This window comes from Leptonotus elevatus, chromosome 2, assembly GCF_054856555.1.
Source record: "Leptonotus elevatus isolate MCC_2025b chromosome 2, RoL_Lele_1.0, whole genome shotgun sequence".
Taxonomy (NCBI): Eukaryota; Metazoa; Chordata; class Actinopteri; order Syngnathiformes; family Syngnathidae; genus Leptonotus; species Leptonotus elevatus.
Window position 1 is genome coordinate 26803442 of NC_141240.1, and position 19302 is coordinate 26822743.

At 40.9% G+C, this 19302-nt stretch overlaps 1 protein-coding gene across 2 annotated transcripts in view; it reads right to left on the bottom strand.

Moving 5' to 3' along the window:
• The window catches only part of sema3b (sema domain, immunoglobulin domain (Ig), short basic domain, secreted, (semaphorin) 3B), a 68127-nt gene that overhangs the window by 29251 nt on the left and 19574 nt on the right, over nucleotides 1-19302 (bottom strand). The window contains exon 1 of one of the 2 annotated variants that reach the window (XM_086068032.1): nucleotides 96-639. The exons of the other annotated variant lie outside the window; for it this stretch is intronic. The gene's annotated coding sequence lies outside the window, so the exon portion shown is untranslated. Of the gene's footprint in view, nucleotides 1-95; nucleotides 640-19302 lie in introns of those variants that run through there. 2 annotated transcript variants of the gene reach the window in all.

Genomic DNA, 19302 nt, shown 5'->3' on the forward strand with positions numbered 1-19302 from the left:
CAAACTAAATCTCCAGACAAGATCCCTTAATAGCACTTTTCCCTGACTAAATACGCCGCGCAGGTCCGCCTGCCTTAGAGTCAGAATAAACTCACCTGTCCATTTGCTTCTGGAAAGCCACCACCGAAAGGGTTCAGTACTTCCAAGATTTGGATCAGTGTCCACATGAGCCTCGCAAATCCATTGTTTAAAAAATCTCATCAAACTCTCTTATTTCCCACACCCATCGTGCACCTTGTCCGTGAAGAGGAAAGTTCGAATGGAGTCGAGCAACTCCAGTGCAGATACCCAACTCAGTCACACCACAAAGTGGTTCCTTTAAAAAAGAAAAATTAAAAATCCCAATGTTTTGTTTAGAAAAAAAATGAAAGAAAATCCTGTGAAAGAAAGTGTACGTAGAGGGTTAAAAAAAAAAAAAGGAAGAAAAGCAGCTGATTGCAAAAAAGTTCCGTTTTTATCTCAGAAAAGCTTCCAAATAAAGCACGAGTGGGTACTCTCCCAATCCTGCAGTCACTTTTCACTGATGAGCGGCCGCACTCCGACTCCACTTAGAAAAACACACAAAAGTCTTCTTAACATACACGTGTGTGAGGGTCACGCGCACGCACGCAGACAGGAGCTGAACGGCGCTGAAGTGCTCCGAGGGAGAGCAGGCAGGAATAATGGATTTAATTCAAGAGGGGAGAGGCAGGGAGGGATGGAGCGAAAGAGGGAGGAGGGAAAGGTGGGATGAAAGAGGAAGGGGAGTGGAAAGGGGCAGGGGCGTGTGTGTGTGTGTGTGTGTGTGTGTGTGTCCGCACAGTACTGTATGCTTACTTGTAACCAGCTGTCACATTTTTCATTCTTAAATCATTACTTTGCAAATTCTGAATGAATATACTGCAAGTTCACTCTAATGGAGGCAAAGCACAGAATTCACAACTGTACCTTAAAACAACAGTTTTAAAATCATGGTTGCTAAACTGCCTTGTAATGAGGACAAGCGTGTCTGTTGTTGCCATGGTGACGCCCATGATTTGGTGCTAATGTAACATTTCAGAAAAAGTCGTTTCATGACTAATAAACATCTAATTGTTGTATACTTTAAATCAATGAATATTTTTATTGTTTGATTTGTTGTGTGACTGGCCTTGTAGGTCAATTAACTCATATCTCCAATTGTGCTCAACGGCGGTAAATCTTAAGCTTGCTCGTACCCAAAATGTTTGCCTTGAAATACCAATAGTGTGAGCTTTATTTTAGAATTATATATATATATATATATATATATATATATATATATATATATATATATATATATATATATATATATATACATATATATATATATACGTATATATATATATATATATATATATATACGTATATATATATTGTTTGCTGTGATTATAGTATGTATATACTCTTCTTTTTATTTTATGTCATTCACAAAACTTTTTTTCAATTTTAGTTGTATTTATTTTGTTGCTTTTTGTAGTATCATTTATTTAGTTTTTAAACACTAATTTTTTTCTTTTTCAATTTTAGTTGTAGTTATTTTCATGAGTTTTTGTGAACTATAACAAGCTTGACTCACAAAGAAAGATCGAGGACAGTCATAAACTCACAAAATGTGAACATGCTCCAAATGAAATTGGCTTGTGAGATTTTGGTGGGAAACAATAATTTGTAATGTGGTTTATATAACATACCTAATATTTAAAAATGTTTGCCATTCTTTGCAATTTCAATGAACCTTCCAAGGGAGAATTGTGAACTAAGTCGCACCAATCGTGAGGATCATAGCACTTCACTTATGACGTTCCGCAACACCCCCCCCCCCCCCCCCCCCGATTGAAGCTGATTCCTTTTCTATTGCAAAAGCAGCGAGGCTTGAGACAAAAGTCTTTGTGAGGATCACAGCCTGTAAAGACATTAAGACGGCTTTATGACGGACAGGTCAGCAGGGGGTGGAGAGGCAAAAAAAAATAAAACGTGCACACACACACCAACACACATTTGTGCAGACAATACACGCACACACACTGCAGTGAGCCCCCGGCCCCCTAATGTGAGACTCATGACCTCTCGCTGGGCGTTATACCCTGCCTGGTGGGCGTTCGTTTTGTGGGTTTGTTTGAGGGTTGCCGGGCGAACTTTAGCACCTGCCAAAGGAATGAAGAGTAACGTTGTGTGATGTAACACACTGCCAGTGGAAGTGGGCACTTTGCCGCTATAACTTCATTGTATAAAAATGCCTTTTTTTTTTTACTTTCTCTCTCTTGTGGCTGGTTTATAATCAGGAAAAAACAAAACAAAAATAGAAAATTGCCATTAATTTCATGCAATTTGAAGAAAAATGCTATATTAGAATATATAGGTCTTTCAATTATTAATTATTATTGTCTTTTTGGGGGGTGCGGGGTTATATATCAAAAGTACTAGTGGTATCGGTACTTGGTATCAATATCATTGACTACTCAAGTGTTGAGTCTTAATACTGGTCTCGATCTGAAGAAAAGTGGTATCGAACGTCCCCATCCCGTACTCATGCCCCAAGTTACATTGCTTAAAAACATCTCGAAACACAACTCACATAAACATGAATATTTTTGTGACAAACTCTTTTGTACACTTCTTCACTGTATCAGCAGATCAAAACTGCAAGAATGCACACTGATGATTCTCACGTCATGGCAATAAGTCGCCAAAAAGAACATGTGCTTAATTGCTTTTGACAGCTTGACCACATCCCAATCACTCTTTCCCACCTGACCCGTATTTCGACTTATGTATAGGATGATGTCATCCCTCATATGATACAAATACCAATTAGCTTCCTGCGACTTCATGTGAAGTTAGCTTATCAGGTAACAAGCTATCAACACCAGCATGTGTCATTGCCTCGTATCTGCAAATCTTTCCCCGAGCTTCGCTGCTACGACGTCCTGTTTGTGTTGATCTTTATCCAGAGTGGCCTTCTCTAAATACTCTGGTGATTAGAAATAGAATGAGTTGGCTTGTGGGACAAGTCCAGTCTGACTGTTCTTTCTTGGTTGATGGTGTGTTAATCATACAGCACATGATAAGGTATCTGTCACAAACAATGTCGGTTTGGAGCGCTACGGAGATTGTCATCGGTAGGGGAGTTGATTTAACCATTCAAAGTTTCGTGGAAGTCAGTTTGTGTATTCACATCATGACTGAATTGAAAGTGAACTCAAAGTGCAGCCACCAAAGTGACATGCTCTCATTTCATCCAGGTTATGCTCTGGTTGCTCAGGATTGGCTACGACTGATCAGTGACCGTTCCACAATTGTACCGCATATTTTCTTATAGCATACTTCCTTCACGAGTAACATATTTTTGACCCACTCATGGTATACATGTAACAGTCCTAAGATATGGCGGATGTCATGATCTGATCTCGATTTTTGCCCGTGTCTTGGTCCAAATGGAGCTCGTTTTCTCATCAGTTTGCGTGTATTTATGTTGCATTCGAGGAATGTGTGAAATCAGACTTTTCCCACCTTTCGACCAGGAAGTGTGCACTGGAACGCCCCTTTGGACTGGGAGGGAGGTTAGAAAAAATAAAAATAAAATAAAATAAAAGACCGACTTCACTGACGACTTCAATCTGAGGTCATTTGACAATGGCGACCCCCATGGAGACACAAGCCTTGAATGACAAAATATAATTTACATGATTATAAACATGTTTTTCTCTACTATTTATTATTACATTATTTGATATTGACATTAACATACGTTATTTGACAGTAGTAACATTGTACTGACTACATTAACCAGAACAACAATTTATCAGACTCCACCATCTTTATTGTTTATTTGCCTCGATTGCTTTGAGGTTGGAATTAAGACAATCAAAGTGGGATCAATCAAAAATTCCCACCTTCCTCGAATGCAGTATTCGTTGTGCTTTCTTTCAGTCTTTGTGGGTTCATGTTGCTATAATGTTACACATTTAGCCAGTCATGTTATATTTTGTTGTTGTTGTGAGTTTTTTTTAACTTGCTTAATGTAGTATTATGATTGTTCCCAGTGCTTTGATTGCATTTTTGTTTTTGAAAAAAAAAAATTTGGGGGGGGGGGTGATTGCTTTCCTGCATTTTTGTCCACACTCCACCACATCTGTGACAGAGGAGGACATGCAAATTCCACACAGATCAAGTATAGAGACATGCCCACATTGTTTCCACCTGTAGATGTGTATAAAGATTTAGCAAATCACAAAACAAACTAATGGGAGGAACAGATTCAAATACTGTTGGCCACGTTACAGTTAAGCATGTACTGACTGTGCTTTGTGACTAAATAAGGTATGAATAATCCTATTCCTACAAAATGTGGATTACGTCAGTCCAACTATACAATTGCTTATTTGACACATGCAGTACAGCAAATAGTTTGTTCCATAAGAGCCAAAGACGCAAACATTTTTGTGAGGATATTATTATAATCGTCTCAGCAATTCTGTAAAGCTGGCTCAAGTGTAGCGGCACACTTACATTTGCGCTGAAGTTTTCCTTCCCTCTGCTTGCAATGCAGGCTAAAAATATACAGTGTAAAGATATACAGCCATGCTGGAGCCTGATCTCATACACTGATCCTCGAAAAGATATTTCGGTCATTTAGAATCAGACATGACTACTATGACGAAATGGTACACTGCACTAGATGAAGACAATAATCATTTATAGGTTAACCTCCGAGCTAAAAGGACAAGTCAAGTGACATCTCCACCGAAAATTGCAAGTCCCATCACCCAAACCTGATGGCTGTTGTAGTACCAAAACAGACCTATGAGAGGCAGCATGGTGCCACAGGTCACGGTCATCCAGACTGTAATGGAATAAAAAGAAGGCGAAGAAGTCGAAGGAATAGAAGAAGCTAAGCTAATTGTTAGCTTGTTTTGTAACTACTTTGCAGGAATGTGTAGTAAGTCGAAGGAATAGAAGAAACTAGGCTAATTGTTAGCGTGTTTTGTAACTACTTTGCAGGAATGTGTAGTAAGTAGAAGGAATAGAAGAACTAGGCTAATTGTTAGCTTGTTTTGTAACTACTTTGCAGAAGTCTTTGCGTTGTTTTTTTTTTATTGTTTGTTATTTTGTGAGTGATTGGCATAGATCAGGCCTCGTTTTGGGTTCATGGTTGGAGCGGCATTCACTCCCTGGATCTTCTCTCTTTTGTTTTTCTTCTGAGAGAGCTCAGTATTGTTCATTCGGTAATCTTACCGATTCAACATGTCATCGTCATTGCTCTCTTTTTTTTCCTCTTTTTTTTGGGTGCATGAGTATGTGTGTGGGGGGGGGGGGTACGTGTGTGTGTGTGCGTGTGTGCGTGTGCATATGTTTCTGCGTGTAAGTTTGTGCTCATTAATTCACCTGAAACCTATTAAAAATCCCATACCCTTCACCTAAACCGAATACTTCAGAATCCCAAGACCCGAGGAGTGATCAAAGAAAATAGAGAAAAGTGAACTCCAGCACCGACCAAACACCCCCTGCTACACACAGGGTTACAAACCAGAATCTTTCACCAACCCCAGAAGCATATACATTCTAACAAATTAGGGAGACCTCAAGAGACCAAAGGAAAGACTAAAGAAAGGAAGGAAGGATAGATGAAGCAGAGTGAGATCCACAGACATCAGCCTCCACCGATTCAGCGACCAGAGGAAGAAGCCGATTGTATTTGAATTTCGGTAGATGCTGGTGTGGTGGATCTGGCATATATGAAAAACCTCCACCAAAGAAGTGAAGCCGTCGACCCCGGGCAGGACAGCGCAAGCACAACCCTCCAGGGCCCTCCATGCCTCGGCAGCGCCAGGGCACAACCCCCTTGGCCTCGCGGGGGCCACCTGCCTGGATCTTCTCTGATGCTATCACTGATGGGCCCTTTGCAGAATTGATCCCAACAAATTGGGCCCAAATGTCTGCACTGTATTGTGCATACGTCACTTTAGCCATGAGTGTAAAACGAAGTTGCCAACTATACTTTTGGCACAAATATAAAATGGGTTAGTATAGTATAGTAAAGTATAGAAGACTTGCTCCTGAACCAAATGGGAACTATACGAAGTTTTCTGCTTGTCGCGGGCTTTATTTAGCTCATTTGAATTAGTCATAAATATGCCAAAAATAGGCCAGTTTCCCACCAAATACAGTACTTTTCTTACAAAGTACAACTACTAGGTTCTCATGAAAACCATCTCAAGGAGTGCTGTTGTGTCAAAGGATCTGTCTTTGTCTTCAAACTAAGCGTGCAAGCTCTCAACAGCTTTCTGTGATGTGTCCTGGCAGGTAGTCCATGACACGGTCCCCTGACCCCTTGACACCACAGGGATTATTGAGGCCCCAATAGAGAAGGGCCGCAAAAGGCAAAAAAGGAGCAAGAGTGTTACAGTTAGAAAGAGAGAAAAGGGGGGGGTCTTCCTTTTCTTGGGAAACCTTGAGGGCATCAGGACCTGTAATCCTCCCTATTTGTCTTTGATGTGATCACGCCCAACTGAAAGGATGGAGCTGACAGGTGGGGCGATCTGGAGTGCAAGGGGAGCGGGGATGGTGAGACGGGGGTTGACTGTGGTGCCAGGAGGCTCAGAGATGGGACTAACACCTCCAAAGGCATGCATCACACTCAAATTGGTTGCAAGGGTCACAGGGGGTATAAGACCACCACCAAACATACCAACCCGTGAGTTTGCCAAACAAGGTTAAATGCACATCGAATGCATTATATATGTAAAGTATTTCTGACGTAGGTACACATACTTTAAAGGTCTGACTGTCAATTAATTGTGTCTTCCGTGCCTTTTTTTGGTGCTTTAAATGTCAACATTTCTAATTGGGATTTGTGAGTTATGTTGTCAGTTGCTTACAGAATAAAACAAAATTATAAATTAGCCGTGGTCTTTGTACATCCGCATTCACACATAATGCAATGATCTGTGTGTCTGTCCACATATGTAATCAAAATATTTGTCTGTCCATTCGCATGCAAATAATGTAAACATCCATTAGGTCATTCACATACACATATATACATTTTCGTAGACAGGGTCACCTGCACTCAGTATAAAAGTTCATTTTCGTGTTGGGGCAAGTCTACTTTATCATGTTTGGAAATGTGGCATACAAACTAGGCTATAATTTAGACCCCCTGAAAGCAGGTCTAAGTTGTGGCGCAAACTTGCTGGATTTGATCGAAGCGTAGGCAGACAGATTCTGTGATCTGTGATTGCCCTGATCAACTTTACATTATCCGCAAGTGGAGGTCTGCTTACAGTTCTTTATATACATCAGGGATGGCGAGATCCGGTCCTCGAGGGATCCTGTTAATTGGAATCAGCTGCAGTTCGAGTAGGGAAACCTCTAAAACCGGGAGGAGGACGCCGGCCCTCGAGGACCGCAGTTTCCCATTCCTGATTATACGTACTTTGCGCGCTTTGATCTTCTGCCTATTTCTGCTTCTGCAATGTCAAAGACTGTTGTGGCTCTCCTCCACTGAGTTTAAAGGGAATGAGTTGAGCTGCTTTTTTTTTTGGCCAGGGGGTTCGTTGGCTGTGTTCACTCCCACAACGGCACAAAATGCACCTTCTTAACGACACCCGTCTACGTCGTCCGGCATCCGACTGCAGTTTGTGCTAAACATGAACGCAAATATGTGCCTGTCCTTCCAACTGTGTATTATTATTTGTCAGTCCAAACACATAAGACAGATCAGATCCAGATATAAATGTATGAAAATGAATGCTAAAATGTGCTTTCTCATATTCATCTTTTAATATCTAACTTGAATGTTTTTAGTGTACAAACAGCGATAAAGGAACTGTTCCAATACTTTTGAAAGTTTCGGAGACCACTTGAACCACAGGTATTACAGCGCAGGTATAACAAGTCGGCATCAAACAAATATAAAGATGATTCTAATCCAAAACAAAGACATATTGAGGAAAACCTCCCACATGTGCCGCAAAGCAGGTTTTGAAGGTCACAAAGTAGATTAGAACACCTTGCATGGCCACGGCTTTGCCTCTTTCACGCGCACACACGCACACACATACAAAGCACTATTTCGCAGTGGAATGCACATTTCTGCACTAGTTCCCACCACTATTAAATCTAGTCGGCTGAACACTGGCTTATAAAGGTGTCTCTGTATGCACTGCAAAACTGAAATGAAATCAACTGAAGCCCCACTTTGTCATTTCCAAACAAACACGGCTACATGCAATTTCATTTGGACTTCAATAAAAACATGCCAGCACTCTGACTCCAAAGCAACCCTGTAATTCTGTTCTTTGCTTTAATCAAACCCGAGCTATTGGTTAAGATCACAGGGTTAATGTCTGGGGGGGGAACAGGAAAACTACCTACTAAAAGATAAAGGCTTTAAAACACGAGCCTGAACGCTGATATTTATCAGCCCTTACCCTTCATGCAGTAAAAGCAAAGAGTAAATTATAGCTTGTGATAACTATTGCCACCATTACCATTTTCTTCATCTCATCTGATACCTTTCGCATGTATATTTTCGGGGCTGTCCACACAAAAATGGGGGATCGGCTGATGACAAGTTTTATTTGTCCATAATATGTCATGGAGTAATAATATCAGTGTATATGGGATGACATAATACAAAACATTGCTCGTGTGCAAATCAGAAAGCATCTCCACAAGAATATTGATTTGTACAGCCCTAAACATAATTAGCCTACCAGCCTTATCATGTCAAACATTTTTGTTTGCGCAATACCCAATTTGAGCATTCATTCACACATTAACATTGCCACCTGCCCACCAACGACTTCTGCCAGGAACACGTTTCCCAAGTCAGGCATTTGAAGCATTAAGACTCACTCACTCATTTTTTTTCACAATCAACTCTTGCAGGCAGTGATGTGGCAGCAGGACAGGAAAAGCAGGTGATTGCGGGGGCCCCGCGCTGAAGGGGGTCCCGAGATATGGTTGTCAGAAATCTCCCATATAAGGCCCCTTACGAGCTGTTAATTTCTCTTTGTAGCAGAATTACATTTGTTGTCAAATGATATCAACTTTTTTTTTGTCAGCTTGATTTGTCTTTTGAATAAAAAGATATTATAGGTCTCCTTGAATTTTCTAGCAGGCTAAATGCTACATTAAAAATGGTAACATGAAGCACTTAAGTTGTTGCTACAAATGTCTGTTCTGTTTGCTTACAGTGTTCATTCTTATATTTTACTTTCTATGTCAATTATTTTATGAACAATATCTTTGCATATCCATCGTCCAGGTTTTGTTTTTTGGGGTCCTCCGTGGTCCTTCTTGCAGGTGTTCATCAAACACAATATGGCATCCAAAGCGCTTCAGCAGATTGCAAGAGTGGGCATAAAGCTTTCCTACTTTGCCATACATGACAAGCACGCACGCATGCGCACACAATTTCTGGCATATTGAGTGAGCAAAATGTGCGGCAGACTGTATGAGCTGAAAAAATAAATGACTAAAAAACCTGGAGTGAGGAGGAGGATGTGAAAAAATGGAGAAGAACAGGAAATATTGTGCTACAAGAAAACCCCAACACACCCACGCGAAGCGAACGCTTTTTCCAATTTTCTAATGAGACCCCACACCTGAGTAAATGATTACTAATGCGTCCTTACTGCTCTTTGAGTGTACTCAAATTGACCAACACGGCACACCGCAAACATATCGACGTCTCTGCAGACAATTGCAAACCTCCTCCCCCAAACCAGATGTCTCGTAAGCGCCAACTTGGAGCCACAGGGTCCCATTTAGACTGGCGCAAAATGCAAACAAAGAAGAAAAAGTAGGAGTCGATGAAGAAATTGAAGAAGGTACGATGACGCAGTTGCAAGGCCTCCTCCTTGTGGGACGTTATATACAAACCCTCCGCGTAAACCGGTTGCTCCTCTATTTGTGTCTGGCAACACTGCGAGCTTCTTCCTGATTGGCTATCTCCACGTTGACAACCAGGATTTGTGATCGGACTAAATAGCGAACGTTTAACATTTATGATCATCAACCATTCATTTGTCTTTTAGACCGCTCGCATTTTCTTGCGTTCTAAAGCTAATCTGTCTTTTACGCAGAAGATTACAGGAGTTTACATACATGCACGCTATAAACAAATGTTCCTTTAAAATGTAGCGTCACGCTCAAAAGGTTTCAAGCGGATAACAGCAGCTCAGGTAGGTAGCATTTTATTTATTAGAGACACAATGCAGGTCAAAAGGACACACTATCACGTACACAAAGAAAGCGGATGAGTTGAGGTTGCCACGGAAACGTGGCAACACGCCTCGTTATCACAGAGGCAACATCTGTGATTACCATAGAGTAGCTTCCAAACATAGTGAGTGTGCAAATACACACGCACACGCACACAAATCAAAGCTGGAACCTGAACAAAAACATGAAGCAAAAGTACAGTTTGATCAGATGTCACGGACTACCAAAGCTTCTGGATGACAAGGTTCCGCTCTCTCAGACATGAGCTCATTTATTCAGAATATCTTGACATCATCGCTCATCATAGGGAGATCCTCCATCAGCAGAAAATGGATTTTACATTTAGTGAGCAACTCTGCAGAAATGTAGATGTATTGTTTTTCACAAGTCAAACATATGTCGATTAAAACAACTTGTGACGCAGAAGATCGCTCCAGGAATCTGTCGACAATTATTAAGTGTTACGGCTCGGTGATAAATACCATGATGTTGTATTTAAGGAAATTTCCTGATTGGAAGATCAGACTACTGGTAACAACTTTAATTTATTGATGCCACTCTTATTTCAAATGTCCAAATTAACAAAACAATAAAAAAAAAAAAGTACATTCATGTATCATGCTTATTTAAAAACATTCAATAAATCATAAGGCGTGATCTGAAGTGAAAGTACGGCCCGGGGGTTTAATCCGGCCCGGGAGATGATTTTGCAAGTAATGTCGGACCAATTAATCAGACGGCCACAATCAAAACATGTAAATTCGTAATTTCACAAGCAATGCTCAGATGAGCAATGCAACTTGTTTACAGAAATGCCCTGGATGTCATTATTTTACACACAGCCTAAAACTCTGGTTTGTTTAAAAAAAATAAAAACATAGGCTAGCAAAAATCGAACATAAATGTGTTAAATACGACACACATTCAATAACTGATAACACAAACACATGACATGGACTAACGGCCTTATAACTTTATTAACTGCGCCACACAATGCATTCTGGGAACAATATATATGCAAAAGAAATCGATATAACACATCCGGAACTCATAGAGGCAAAATGTTACCACGTTCCATTTGCATTTGTGTTATTTTTCGGAGCAATATAATTACAGTTGAGCCCCACAAATAGCGAACATTTGCGTATAATTGCCGCCACTTGCTTTTAAGTTACATGCCATGATTTTACCGATCTGCTCAATTCAACGCCAACTTGATTATTTTAGTCTTGAAATAAATGTTGTGTACAAATATTGTACTGCGAACAATAATAATAATGTGTCTTCAATTGTTGGACCACAGTTCATGGAACTCTAGTGATACTTGGTAGCTTGTTTGATTTATGATGGCGAATTGGGTCAAAGCAGTTTAGCCCGCATACAGTACATAATGATAGCATTTTTTCCACCACAGCCTCTGTTCCCTGGCTCCCTCCATCCATCCGCCTTGAGGTTGCAGGTTGTCGGCCAAGTGGAACAGGATTAGAACGCTCTCGGTATTAGACTGTCCTGGCCAAACAAACTGTCATTTCCCTCTGTTTTGGCTTGCCTCTTCAAAAACTACCCCCACCCCCACCACCACCATCATCTCACTTCACGGAGTACACGTGTCAAGGGGGGTTGGGGGGACTGCGGACCAAGCGGCATGAGGAGAGACAAAGACTAGTGGATAGATTTACACACACACTTCCTGATGGTAGAAGGCGGAGCGTTCTGCCGTTCTCTGATGTCGCTACTAGTAAACAAAAGCCGCGTTTCCACCTTCAGGAACTTCGGGGTAAATTTACGGGGCCAGCCCCGTATGTGCGTGTCTCCACTACAGGAGCCTTCCCAACCGGGCCACATTTACAGGAACTTACGGGGACGAGCGGAGGTCCTACTCGAGGGTAGGTACTCCGCCGGCCCGATAAACTGCCGATCGAGCTTTTGTGCTGATTGGCTAAAAATTATTTCGTATAAAAAATGATCGTTCATGCCCGACGATGATGCATTCTTGGCTTAAGTCTCTTCCACCAAAACAATTCTCTTAACAATCCTTTGCCTATTTTCGTTCCACTCTACTGTTAGCCTTTTCAAAAGTTTTTCTCTTTCCTTGTCCTGAATTTTGCGGCGCCGGCGCCGTGCTTGGGTGACGAACGCAAGGCGATTACGTGTCGATCGAAACTCATGACTTGAGAGTCAGCCTTTTCAAATTCTTCATCTAAATGGCGTCTCCTCTCGTTCAAACAATCCATCCATGCCAAGTACATAAAATATAAAGCAGAGAAAAACAGCAACCATCTGAAGTTTTTCTCTTTCCTCGTGGTTTTCGTCGCGCGCTGCTTGGGTAACGTCACGGGAGAAACCGTCGCACGGCGTTTACGTGTCGATCGGAACTCGTGACGTCGCAAAATGGGTCGTACTCCGCAGTGGAGACACCGCCACAAGCGGGCCGGCTGAGAGGACGGTTCCTGTGAAAGTCCCTCCTCCCATACCCGAACGTCCTGCGGTGGAAACGCGGCTAAAAAAAAACGTCAATGTCATTTTATAAAAGGCAGAGGAATTGACAAAATGGTAAATGGCTTGAATGATGACTTTAGTGTTTTTGTTTAATATTACGTTTACTCTGAAATGGTTTGCAAGCTGTTCTTTACGTTTTGCAAAAATACTCAAAGGCAAGCCAGCCAAACATTTTGTACATCGTTGTGAGAAAATGCCTTTTGTCTGTTCTTGAAGAACTTACAAGTGGCTGTACACGGTATGAATGTTTCCAGACAATGCAACGTTATCAGTGTTCCTTCCCCAAGAACAAACGGCATACGTGACCTGAACAGAACAATATTTTGTCATCCAGATGGCAAATAATGAAGCCGAGACGCTGAGGACGATGAGGATGGCGTAAAGCCACATTGGGGCACACAGACGCCTCAAGACACAAAGAGCACAAACTCGATCTGCATTCACAAAGTGTTCTCATATGCTTCGAATGAAGATTCATCACACAGATATTACGACTTCATCTTCAAACCCGCTGTTATTTATTATCCACAGTGTCTATACTGCCTTTCAAAAGGCAAACAGAAGCTTTCCATGAGCCAACATGTGCTCTATAACAGTTTCCAGGACAAATCTTTATTGGCACTGCTGTGTCACTGTGTAATGGAGAATGTTTTGCATCCAGAATGTTGAAAGAGAAAAAAATGCACTTTGAAAATAATTCTAAGTGTACGGTTAGGTTTTTTGTTGTTGTTGGGGGGGCAGACACAAAGAATGTGCAGCTCCTTATTCCTGAATCATTGTATCTTATTTATATTCACATGTTTGTAGATATTTACACAGTTCAAATGTTACTGTAAACTATTGTTATTAGTAGTCGTATTATTAGGGCTGTTGAAAAAATGTATTCGGCAATATATCGCGATATTACAGCACGCAATTCTCGTATCGTTTCGATCTTCGGCCGAATCGATGTTTAAACATCAGTTTGTGATGGAAATAGGTTTCACACTTGAGGCATGGAAGAATGTTAAATGCATGAGCTTGAATATTTTATTTCAATGCTGTTCAAACGTGAAACAGATTGCAACCTGTTTGTTAAAGCGATACTAAATACGATTTAAACCTTGAATTCATATTTTTATAATTCAGCTGATGAAACATTGATTTACAGCTAGATTAATGAAACCTTTGTCACGGCCTGAGGGGGTCTGTATCATTTTTACTGTCACTAAACAACTTTGAGGTGGATTTGTGTGAACTCTACCACACACACACAAAAATGACAAACATGCAGACTGCTTTGCGGCATACGTCCTTTTTTTGTCGAGTCAAATGTCTACGCGCGATTACTGTTATCATGCAGAGGTTACAAAATACCTCAAGAAACGAAGACTATAATAATGATGATAAAAAGCCTACCTGGAGGATTTCACGCGCTTGCATGGCGAAGACGGGGGATTTCCAAACGACGCTGCGTTTGCAGGGACTCGGCTGTTTTTAGTGGGTATTTTTCCATGCATCAAATCAATTAATAAAATAATTAATCGGAAAATTGCGTGGTAGCAATAAATAGCCATCGGCTTGATAGTTCGCCCTTCCACACGAACCCGACCAGCCACGCAACACTCAAAAGTTGTGTGCTTTCATGTTTACGAATGCTTGTGAATGGATCGCAGGAAGAAACGGGGGGGGGGGGGGGCAGCATTTGTGTCTGTATACAATAAAGAAGGTAAGTTCACAACCACCGTCTGCTGTTAACATACTTGAGAAACGTTACAGGGCTGTGGAAAGAAAAAAATAGAAAATACCCACTGGAAACAATGTAACTCAGTCCAACTACGGGCGCCTGCGAAATCCAGATTTCACGATGATATGCGCTTGTCCTCATGGAAAATGTGGTTCTTTCAAGAGAAATTAAAGGGAAAACAATACCGCTTTTGTCTAACGGCGCCGCCATAATCAACGAAAGCCAAATGCTCATTTGGTTCGCTTTAAATACAGTGGCTCAGTAATAATACTGACGTTTCAGATAAATAATTACATTTTCATACAAATCTTACAGTGTACATGTACAAGTTTACTGATTAGCATTTTCTAAATGTGGGTTAAAAAAAATCGCAATAATCGACTTCTAGATTTGTATCGGGATTAATCGGTATCGAATTGTGACCTATTGGATCAAATCGTCAGATGCTAGTCAATTTATACTCCTAATTATTTTTATTTTTTTTATTATTATTATTACTGTTATCGCAATTATGAAATGTTTTCGAAAGATGACAACTATTACTACTTTTTTATTTGAGCATTTTCCATGACAAGTTGGGATCAACTTTACAGTCTGCAATGTGAGCAACACTGACATTTCAACTCGAACATATTACGACGACTCTGGCATCCAAATAGTGAAAATAATCAAGTCAAGATCCGTGTCATCAAGTCGCAGTAGTGTGTAGTAATGGATTCTTTGAAATGATAATCGTATTTTTTCCAGTGCGAGTAATTCATCAGGCATCACGTTGTCGGACACCCGGCTGCAACCACACAGCACGATCTCACCACAGAGCTTCTGATGTACGTCCAATCCGTGGAGGTTTGTTGTCCTTCCCGTTGTGTAAATGCAACCACCAGGCTGTTAACACAAAGATACCGGACAGCTTTCGCAACATGGCCTCTCTTAACATAGTAAAGCACAACACCAACACTACGTGAGTGTTTGGTGCAGCGCTATTTTATTTTATTTTTTTTAAACCGCCACTGGTTGCGACAACTAAACCTGCAATCAAAAGATGCAGCGGGGTTCGAGTGTGCATGCGTCTCATTTCATACTCATCTGTTGATCATTAGCGGGATTCTCGTTCCGACATCTGCTTTGCACTGTGCAGATATTTGTTCTTTTTTTCAGTTAATTTTTAGCCTCTCTTCCCTTCACATACTTCCCAGTTGTTTCAGCAGCTTTTTATTATCATGCAAGTGAAGTGAGTGCGCGCATGCACGTGCAGGGCCTCACATTTACAAGGGTGAATACGTGATTGCATGCAAACGAGCAAGCCCCGCAGAGTGCTCTTTTGGAAGAAATATTGAAGGAATGTCGGTTGGCCACAGCATATGAAAGAAAAATGTCACTTATGGAATATGTTTAAAATGGAGTAATGGTGTCCCGTGGAAGAGCACAGCTGGAGAAAACCCAACATACGATAAACCGGATCAGTCAGCAGAAGTTGCGGCCACGAACTGCTCGCCTTGCCATGTGTGAGAAAAAAGTTCATGAAATTGGTGGTTCCTAATGCCTTTGTAAATATGTGGTCGCACGGCACTGCTTTGAAGAGAAAAGCGAAGCGGGGGCAAAGCTGTAAATTAGTTGTGTACTAGCCAAAGAGGCTACACAAAAACACGCATGTGTAGAATTTGGCATCGGTCCACAAAGCACAGGGCCATGATACCATTTGGAGGAGACGTAAAACAAAAGCTCCCTGTTCAAGTACTGTATATTTGATCTATTGAGCATCATGGTCCAGTATATAAACCCCACCCACCAATTTGAAAGAAAATCTGAGCATTTTCCACACATAAGTCCTATATACGTATGTATTACATCAGACCTGGGCAAAGTGTGCCCCACGTTGAACCCGTCCGAAGTCTCTAACCGGCCCATTAAGTGCCCGTAAAGTCAAAGCAAAATGTAAAATATGTTGTGCTTTTATTTTGAAAGTTGTGCTAGGTAAGGTAAGGTAGCAAGCAAGCACTAAAACTTGGATCTGAAGTGTTGCCAACTTAGCAACATTTTAGCTATATTTAGCAACTTTTCTGCGCCATTTAGATTATTTTTTTCTAAAATAGAGACTGGTAAAAATGACAACAACGGGCCTAATGTTAGCAACGTCCTTATTTCCTGCATGGTGGACGGCAGAAGGTCAAGAATAATTGGCCTGATAAGTCTGTACGCAAATCAATTCAAATCAAATCAAATTTGCATTTCCTATTTAGATCAATACATACCACATTTATATGGATCGCAATTTTTCGAAACAAGACAATATGCTTTTCTAAATACTGTACCTTAAAAATAATATCAGACAAAGTTGAGTTTAGCGGCCAGGGGTGGGCAACCTCGGTCCTCGAGGGCCGGAGTCCTGCAGGTAATGGATGTTTCCCTTCTCCGACACAGCTGATATATTATCAGCTCATCAGCAAGCTCTGCATGAGCCTGATAACAATCCTGTTGATTGGAATCAGCTTGTGTTGGACGAGGGAAACCTCCAAAACCTGCAGGACTCCGGCCCTTGAGGACCGAGTTTGCCTACCCCGGTTTAGCCTGTTGGCTTTTCGAGCAGCAACACATTTACAAAAAATGTCGACTGTTATCGCTGTTTAATGACTAACAATAAGTGAAGGTATTTTGTAATGTAATCCCTGAACAACGATTTATAAAGAAGCAAGCAGAAATTCTATTCAACTCTTTACATGTTCACAAATCCCACATTACTTTTATATTAAAGACAGAAACAGCAGCTTGAGGGTAAAAAGGTCCTGTACCAATCGAACCCGTTTAACATCCTGGGGCCCATCATCTAGTCCACATAATTAATTATATTAACGCTATAACATGCACATAGAGAGATGACCATTCATCCTGTCTAGATAATTACCACATTTAATGAGTCTAGCCTGCACACAGCCACTAATTGGACATGATACACTGAGTGCTTCTTGCTAATTGGTTCTTTGATGGTGGCAAAGTGAACTGATTGTGGAATTAGGTAAATTAGAGAAAAGCAAAATACTAGAACACCAGACACTACTACTTTGTAATAATAATAATAATAATAATAATAATAACGGTCATGACCCATGTTTTGCGGATTTTTGCATTATTTTGATTCGATTTGGTTTTGTTCCATTTACAGTCTTTTTCTACATGTCCTCACTGATCATCAGGTTTTCATTTCCACCTGTTCTCATCAGCCTCGCTCTTTGTGTCAACCAATCAGCTGCCTTTCACTACTTGTGGCATGTCCAGGTGTGCCTCATTGTCTCATCAGTTTGTTTGCATTTTGTTCCCCCGTTTCTTCTTTCATTATTGTAAGCCATTTCTACCAGCTCACGTTGGCCGCAACATAACACCATTCATATATATATATATATTTATATATATATATATGTGTGTGTGTGTGTGTGTTGTAAATATTTCCATTTGTTCTCGCGTTTACTGTAAACACGATCACAATTTCTCATTGAAAGCAAATGGCACAGGTCACAGTCGCCCAACTGTCCCCGCAGCAACGGAGTGGAATGCTAAAAATAAATGCAAGTCTTTGTAGGCGAACAGAAGGTCAGTGGTTGTTAGCGTGGCCGCAAGTGTCACATTGTCGGAAAGACTTTGCGAGCCCTGTCTGATCCGATCCACAGTGGTCACACCCATGCCAAGAATTGGTTTGATATTTGCCATGAATGAGTGTTTATCCTATTTGGGCTATTACTGCACACAGTGCCATTATACATTGTGAGTCATAGTAAAAAAAATTCTGAGCAGACTTTCTACGAGATTTTTCAGAGTGTCTGAGTGAATATTTGTGAAGTCAGATGTTGGAACCTGAACGAGGGCCTTCTTCCCCCAAACTGTCTTCTGCTGAAAGCATACAATTGTCCACCATATCTTTTTGATGACGGATTCAGATGTGTGTGCCTAAGATGTTCTGATAATCAACTACGCTGAAATAACTCAAACTATTTTAGATTCAAATTATTACCCTTAAACTTGCCCTGCGATTTTATTGGCTGGCGACCAGTTCTCAGTGCACCGCCTCTGTCGCCCAAAGTCAAAGTCAGTTGACCTGTGAATCTAAAACATGATATGGATGGATGGATGGATGGATGGATGGATGGATGGATGGATGGATGGATGGATGGATGGATGGATGGATGGATGGATGGATGGATGGATGGATGGATGGATGGATGGAAGGATGGATGGATGATGGATGGATGGATGGAAGGATGGATGGATGGATGGGTCGGCAGTCAGTTACAGGGCACATATAAAGACAGTCAACAATCAACTAATTCAAACCATCACGTGGAGACGATTTTGTTCATCTGCCAGTTGAGTCGAAGCACCTGTGGCTAAAGCTAATCTGTGGCAGGGTTTTTACTTTCCGGACCTGGATTTGCCAACTCTGATGGCCGGTGTGGATTCTATTCTTCTCATTTTATTGATGTGGTCTATCTGTTGCTTTAACCATTGTACTGAGGAGCCAGGGCGTAAATGTTTGTCTCAGTTTCACCCCTTTGCTGCAATAAGCACAATTTCCAGTTCAATCATCATCACATCAAGTATCATTACACTTGTCCTCTTTTCTATTCCCATTTCGGTAGTGCCTGCACACAAAACAAAAACACAAACCAAGCTAAACACATTTATGGGATGCATCTTTTTGGTAACTAAAATTACATGAGATTTAGTGTAATGATAAGTAAACTTCCATTTATTTGTGTGACTTTTGGGCGATAGGACAAACTTTCTCAAAAATGCCTTAAACACAATGCAATTCCTTCTTCTTCTAATGTAAGAAGTAAAAATGATATCTGTACATG